The sequence below is a fragment of the Jaculus jaculus genome, chromosome X (assembly GCF_020740685.1).
Source record: "Jaculus jaculus isolate mJacJac1 chromosome X, mJacJac1.mat.Y.cur, whole genome shotgun sequence".
Taxonomy (NCBI): Eukaryota; Metazoa; Chordata; class Mammalia; order Rodentia; family Dipodidae; genus Jaculus; species Jaculus jaculus.
In genome coordinates this window covers 27,124,228-27,132,329 of record NC_059125.1, presented here as the reverse complement: position 1 = coordinate 27,132,329, position 8,102 = coordinate 27,124,228, and the positions used below count along the sequence as shown (strand labels likewise).

Genomic DNA, 8,102 nt, shown 5'->3' with positions numbered 1-8,102 from the left:
GAACAAAAAGGAAACATGTAGTATGAAATCAGAAAGAAGGGCACAGGAGGGAGGAGGAAAGGGAAAAGGGGAAAAGGGAAACCAAAATGTTTGAAAAGCATAATGAACCCCAATCTTTTGTATGCTAGTAAAAAATGAAGGTATGCCTTTACAGAATGGTTTAATGAGATCTCTTGACACTGAGATTGGGTTTCAATCTTACTCCACCTTGAAGAACATTAAAATAGGAACCTGTAGCCGACCAAGAAGAGAAACCCAGAAGTTCATTATAAAGCTCACATTATACTAAAACCAACCCATTCTCTTCAGTGTCCTATATCACATTTTGCTGATTTCCAACTTCCTTTCAGACTATATATAGTAGACTCTTTACTGAAAGAGCTGATAGTTGACAACTTGAACCTAAGCCTAATTTATAAATTATTTTTATTCTCACTTATCTTATGTAACATTCTGTTTTCTTGGTTTGCTCCCTGATTCTGTTATCAGAAGTCTATGATTCTTAGTTTTCTTCTTGTCATAACACTAGAAGCAATAAAGAACACTGTCTTCATGGTGATTAATTTAATGGAAGATTCCTTACATTGATTTAATCAGCACTGGACAGGAAGAAGCAAAACTTTCCTAATCTTTCCACTTGTACCACATAAATTAAATTGGAAATAGTGAAACAGCCATGCAAATGCATTCTCTTATCTAGTTGGCTTTTAGAAAAATTTACAACATGTAACATCTGTTCTATTTCCACAAGTGAATCAAATTTATCCTCTTTTATCTTCAATTTTATCAATACAAAAGTAGAAGAAATGTAACAAGCCGTTAAGACACTTCAAGCTCTTTACTTCAAAGCTAATCAGACATATACTCTATACTTTTATAATAATACCTTGTAATTTGGTGACTATAAACCTCTTGTTATATGCCTCTAGTAACTTCTGATATGACTGTATTGTTTTATTTATCAAAAAATCTTAAAGAATTAATTTACTGCAGATAAATTTCTTAACCCAAAACAGAACCCTCCTTAATTTTTATTTTTTTAAAAAAATTATGAGCTTACACAGCTTAGAGATGTTTTATAAATTTTACACTACCTTTATGACTAATAAGGGAACAAATAAAGATGGCAAAGTCTATCTCAATAGATTATGTTTTTGACAGAAGAAGCACAATTAAAAATAGCGATACCTAGCATTTAGTTTCTACTGTATCTCATGTGTTATTCTAGATGCTTGATAGAGTTTTAAATTTAGCCAACCCCTCAAAATTGTACATTTTAACCCTCAATTTTCATAGGAACAGAAAGGGAGGCTCAGATTTAACAACTTATCTAGTCCTTACTGGCATTAAGTGAAGGAGCTGGGGTGTGAATTCATGCCTAACTTCCCACATCATCTCTTTACAAAACCAGAGTCAGCCTGTGAAAAATATACAGAAATTAGAATGACTTTAAAGTTGAATAGAAAATATTACACTAATTCAACTGGTTTCATGGTCTCCTCATAAGTTCAGCTCAAAGACAAGCCTTCTGTGAACTTGACTGCCATTAAATAGAGTTGGCTGTGGAGACTGGGGCTTCAGTGATTTCAGGAAAGTGAAGGAGAATGAAGTAAAAACCTTTGATTTTTTTGATGGTAGATTATGCATTATAAGATAACAAGTTTTATCATTTTTTTGTTTTATTCTTCAGAGAACATTAGAAATGTCATATTGTATGACATAAAAATCATAGAATTGAGTTGAAAACTTATTTACTGTTTGTGAACCTGGCTTACTTTTAATATACATGATTTCTTTTGTTTTGATAAAGTTACTCATTTTACTAGAAAAAGTTAGGCAATAAAGAAAGGAAATCATACCAAAACCTAAAACTTTAAAACAAATGATGCCTGTATTAGTCACTGTTATTCCAAGTAAATATTTTTTGTACCTGCATAGAAAGTGAATTAGTGACCAAATATTTGACAAGAAGTAACTTAAAGAATGTTTATTTTGGTTTCAGGTAACATGGCCCATCATGGCAGGGGAAGCATACTAAGGGGCAGCTGGTCACATTGTATCCATAGTCAGGAAGCCTATAGTGAACAGAAAGTAGGGCTGGGCTATAAAACCTGAAGGCTCCCTCTAGTAATCTACTTCCTTCAGCAAGGCTCCACCTCCTAAAGGTTCCACAACTTTCTCAAACAGTGCCAACAACTGGGGACATTGGCAAGACCTCTAGATTGGCAGAATCAATGTTGATAAATGGCTACCAAAAGTAATCTACAGAATCAATGCAATTCCCACAAAAGGTTCCAATGACATTCTTCTCAGAACTAGAAAAAAATCCAACAATTCATATGGAAATGCAAAAGATCACACATAGCCAGAGAGAATATAAGCAGAAAGTCCAGGTCTAAAATCATACTACAGAGAACTAATGAAAAAATATAGCATGCTACTGGCACAAAACAGGTATATAGAACAGAACAGAGGATTCAATTATAAACCCACAGAGTTATGGTCACCTATTATTTAACAAAAACATACACTGGAATAAAACAGCCTATTCAATTGATGGTAATGAAAAATCTGGATGTCTGCCTGCAAGTGAATGAGGTTAGATCCACATCTATCACCCTGCATAAAAATCAATTCAAAATGGATCAAAGACCTTAATAAAAAACTAAAAACAGCTGGGCATGGTAGCACAAGCCTTTAATCCCAGCACTCAGGAGGCAGATGTAGGAGGATTTGCTGTGAGTTCAAGGCCACCCTGAGACTCCATAGTGAATTCTAGGTCAGCCTGACCTAGAGTGAGACCCTACCTTGATAAACATAAAACAAACAAACAAAAAAACTTACAACACTGAAAATACTATAGAAAAGCATAAACATAGTTTTAGGTATAGGTAAGAAATTTCTCCAGTAGCACAGAAAAGAGTTTCAAGCATCAACAAATGAAATATGTGGGGCTAGAGAGATGGCTTAGCAGTTAAGGCATGTGCCTGCAAAGCAAAGGACCCAGGTTTGATTCTCCAGGACCCATGTAAGCTAGATGCACAAGGTGGTGCATGTGTCTGGAGTTTGTTTGCAGTGGCTATAAGCCTTGGTGTGCCCATTCTCTCTCTCTCTTCTCTCTCTCTCACTCTCAAATAAGTAAAATAAAAATAAAAAAAAAACACAAATATGACTACATGAAATTTAAAAAGTTTCTATAAAAGAAAGAAAATTATTAGTAGTGTACAATGAAAGCCCACATAATGTTCAAAATGTTTTTGTCAGCTATTCCTGACTTGGGGCTAATATCTAGAATATATTAATAGCTTCAAAAATTAAACATCTCCAACCTACCAATCAATGATTAGACTAATGAAATGAACAGACCATGCCCCCCCCCAAAAAAAAACTACAGATGGCCAACAGACATTTAAAAAATACATTCCATGTCATACTCTGTACATGTGGTGGCTGTTGCATTTGTGACCTTACAGCTGCTGTTGTTACCTCCTGTGGTGGTTTAAATAGATGGCCCCCAATATATTCAGTCGTTTATTTGTTTGTAGATTGCATCTACAGTCACCTGGCTGGAGGCAATGTCACTGGGTGCCTCTTAAGGTGTGGTGATGGTTTTCAGATTTCAATCTAAAGATATGCAAAGTGTGCCTAGCTGGAGTTCCTGAAGTGTGCTGTGTGGCTTTTGACTTTTTATGCTTGTACTTCTCTCTCTCTGCTTGGTCCTGTGAATGCAGGCCAGTTTCCTCTGCCATTATGGAACTTCCCCTGGATCTGTAGGCTTCAATAAATATCCCTTCCTCCATAACTGTACCTGGTCTGGAAGTTCATCTCAGTGAACCTGAATCTGATTGCTACAGAACTTGGCACCGAGGAGTGGACTGAGATGAACCTTACCATGTGGATGTTGATCTTTTGGAACCTTTGTTTTGTAAGAATAGGCATGGACTTGGTGTTTGCAACTGAAGATGTCTTCTGGGTTGGTAAGCCAAGTTTTATGGACTATTCTGATGAGAGTCTGAGAATGCTAAGTACAGATAGCATTGACTTCAAGGCCTGGCTTATGAGCTTTCTAAGGGGAAGGAATGACTGCAGAGGACTTTGTTGGAACTGGGCTACTGGCATAAGGACTGGCTGCGTCCTGCTGCCCAGGCCTGGAGAGTTTGATCAAGGTTAAATTTGTAATGGACTGATGTGCTTGGCTAGAGATATTGGACTGAGAGGTTTAAGATTTTAAGTTGGAAAACCTCAAGCAAGTTAAAATTACAGGCACTGAGACTGGTTTTAGGTTGCTTAATCTGCTATTGTGAAACACATTAGCAATCTTAAAGGAAGATGGTCCAATTGCTTTACCATGAAAAGGATGCCTGAAGAAAGACTATCATAGAAATGCAAACACTTTTGGAAAGAGTTGACTGGAGAAGGAACCTGCTTTTCAAGGTTATGATTTATTTTATCTGTGAATTAGGAATATGGCTGTGTCCTGCACACTTGGTATTGGTTTCAGAAGCATGGAAGATGTGAGGAGTGGTCATGAATTGCACATGCTTCCAGGAGCTGCTGCTGAGATGTGGCATGACACAGGGCATGATGCTCTGATAGGCTGAAAGAGCCTTTGGAAGATGGACCATGGTTTGCATGAAGACCTCAAGGTGTTTTGTATATACCAGGACTGTGCAAAGGCTACCATGGAGTGTACTATTTGCCTGAGATATGAGTGTTCCCTGGCTACTCTGCCCAGCTGGAGGGGCAGAATTGGAAAATCTGGAGACAGTCAGTCTCTGGTTGTATTGAACTTGAACTGCAGAAGTTTGATAGTGGTTGAGTTTGCATTGTTTTAGTCTCTCCTTGCTATGCCTTATACCAGTTGAAAATGTTTACTCTGTGCCTTTATATGTTAGAAGTGTTTAACTTGTTTGATCTTACAGATCTTTATATCTTAAATTGGTCAAAACTGTGGGGACTTTTGAAATTGAACTGAGTACAATTGACAATGTGTGATGGTTATAAATCTATTGGGGGCCAGGGGTGGAATGTGGTGGTTTGAATAGATGGCCCCCAATATATTCAGTTGTTTATTTGTTTGTAGTTTGCATCTACAGTCACCTGGCTGGAGGCAGTGTCACTGGGTGGATCTTAAGGTGTGGTGGTTGGTTTCAGATTTCAATCTAAAGATATGCAAAGTGTGGCCTAGCTGGAGTTCCTGAAGTGTGCTGTGTGGCTTTTGACTTTTTATGCTTGTACTTCTCTCTCTCTGCTTGGTCCTGTGAAGGCAGGCCAGTTTCTTCTGCCATTATGGAACTTCCCCTGGATCTGTAAGCTTCAATAAATATCCCTTCCTCCATAACTGTGCCTGGTCTGGAAGCTCATCTCAGTGAACCTGAATCTGACTGCTACACCTCCCCAATATCAGGGCCATCAACATGCCATAATGTATGATGAAGGAAGGCGAAAATATAATGAAGACAGAAAAAATGCTAGTGGGACTGGTTGGAGGGAGGAAAGGGTTCAGTAGAACAGAAAATGATGGGAGGGGACTATGATCAAAATATATTTTATACATATATAAAAATTGTCAATAAAATGTTAAAAATGTTCCACATTTTTAGCCATCAGGGAAATGTAAATTAAAACCATTTTAGATTTCATCTTCTTCAGTCAGAAGGGCTATCAGAGAAGCAAATGACAACCAATGCTGGTAAGGGTGTGGGGAGAGGGAAACCCTTATTCACTATTGATGGTGTAAATTGTACAGCCACTGTAGAAATAAATATTGAGTTTTCTCAAAAATTTAAAAATTAAACTACCATATCATCTAACTATACCACTATGGACATATACCTAATGGGCTTTTTGTACTATATCTATGTTCATTGTTGCTCTATTTACAATGGCTATAAACAAAATCAACCTAGATGTTCATCAACTGATTCTGGGTAATAAAAATGTACACATATACAATGGAGTTTTTTTTCAATTGTAAAGAAAAATGATGCTATGAAATATGCAGGAAAATGGATTGAATTGGAAAAAACAAATACTAAATGAGGTAACCTAAGCCCAGAAAGACAATCTCATGCTCTTTCTCATATGTGTAACCTAACACTTTTCTTCTCTTTAATTTTTAAATTATTTTTTAAACATTAATTTGATATGGACATACCTAGTATGTAAACAACACATGTTGGTACCATCCTTTCTGTCCTCCCTGTCCCTTTTCCAAAGAGGCCCTCATTATTGGGGATGCAGGTCAAACACATGGGGATTGTGGGGGCAGCAGTCACTTATGAGGGAGAGGCAAAGTCTCTGTGCATAATGTCCTATCTTGTGGCTCTAACAATCTTTCTGCCCCCTCTTCCATAAAATTCCCTGAGCCATATTGGAACCTAACATTTTATGTATGTATGTATGTATGTATGTATGTATGTATGTGTGTGTGTATATATGTGTGTATGTACGTATGTATGTATGTGTATAAAAGGATGTGGGAGTGAATATGGGCTATGACTTGAGATGGGAAACTATGAGAAGGAAACAAGAGATGATAAGAAGTGGAGGAGAACAAAAGGTCTCCACTTACATGTTAGTGGAATGGAAGCTAGTGGGGGGTGAGGGCAAGAGGCAGGGAAGGAGTGTAGAAAAAAGAGAGGGGAGCGGAAACCAAAATCAAAATCTTTTTTTTAAAAAAACACCATAATTAAACCTAACTCTTTGTATTGTAATAATAATTTTCAAAAAATTAAGAAAAGCTTTTTTACAGAATTGTGTCATCTTTGTGCAGGGGTCATGCTAATCTTTGTATTGTTCCAATTTTATTACACATGTTGCCAAAGTGAGCATAAGAAAAGCTTTTATATTATCTAGTTGATGTCTTCTATATACAACTAGTATTCTTGTAGTGAGTTCTGTGCCATTTTGGAGTTAACCCATGTTGAAATAAGATATAATGTTTAAAAAAGCCTTTGTAATATGGAACTGTATTATTTTTATGTATCTTAATAATTAATACTTTATATTACTTTATTAGTTATTCGTTAAGTTGTTATTTATGACATATTTTTCTGTTCCTTCGATAATGTGTTGCCTTGGACTAGTTTCTTTGTCTTTCCTTTTTTTCCTCCCATCTCTGCCTTTTTGCTGCAATGTGCTTGCATATTTTCCTTGTTATTTTTATTCTCCTACTTTACTAAGCTCTATAACTGTTGATCTTACATAGATAACTACATTCATTACTTCCTATTTTATCTGAGGTCAGTGTTATTTGTACTATGAGTAACAGCTGAAAATAAGATATTTGTGGTGGTTAGGAAGGGGGGAGTTGGCCTATAGACTTTGGCTCTATTCTCTAAGTCATTCTAAAATTAACCTTTTAAAAAATATTTGTCTCATCCATTTCTCCTGGTCACTTCTATTGTGCCTCTGTTAAAAACAGGAAAGAGAGCTCGAGGGATGGCTTAGCAGTTAAGGCACTTGCCTGCCAAGTGAAAGGACCCAGGTTCGATTCTCCATGACTCATGTTAGCCAGATGCACAAGGGGACACATACATCTGGAGTTCATTTGCAGTGGCTGGTAGTCCTGGCATGCCCATTCTCTCTCTCCCTTTCTCTGTCAAATAAATAAATAAATAAATAAATAAATAAATAAATAAATAAACATTAAAAAAATAAAAATAAAAAACAGGAAAGAAACCATCCCAGTTAAATACTCTATAAATTTTTGAATAAGCATGAGAATTCCTGTGATGTTTATGACTCACAGTTTGGCTTCTGAGGTTTAAAGGAAACAAGTTAAATGCCATGTCATACTGTGTTGGTTTGTTTCAGAATTCTATTTCTTTCCTATGCTTTCAAGTCATAGTTTGTGACATTGAATTGTAATATTTTTTTCAAGTTTTTTATTATTTTTCCAATTTGTTAAACATTAGAGAAATAGTTTCCTAGAAATCTTTGTTTTAATAAAAAGGTATTTGGCTTATATGGTGTCTTCTATGTGCAATTGAATTTTAACATTATATAGAAGCATTTATAATACTTGTTGAGACAGGAAATATAGGGGAGAAATATTAATTAAATCTAGCCTGTTTCTTTTCATTGAATTTAGGTTTTTG

At 36.1% G+C, this 8,102-nt stretch overlaps 1 non-coding gene across 1 annotated transcript; it reads right to left on the bottom strand.

The window, feature by feature from the left end:
• Positions 1-6,729: 6,729 nt before the first annotated feature.
• On the bottom strand, positions 6,730-6,834 carry LOC123456883. Its single transcript, XR_006634755.1, has one exon. It is a non-coding gene; the product is annotated as a U6 spliceosomal RNA (small nuclear RNA).
• Between the last annotated feature and the right edge of the window lie 1,268 nt (positions 6,835-8,102).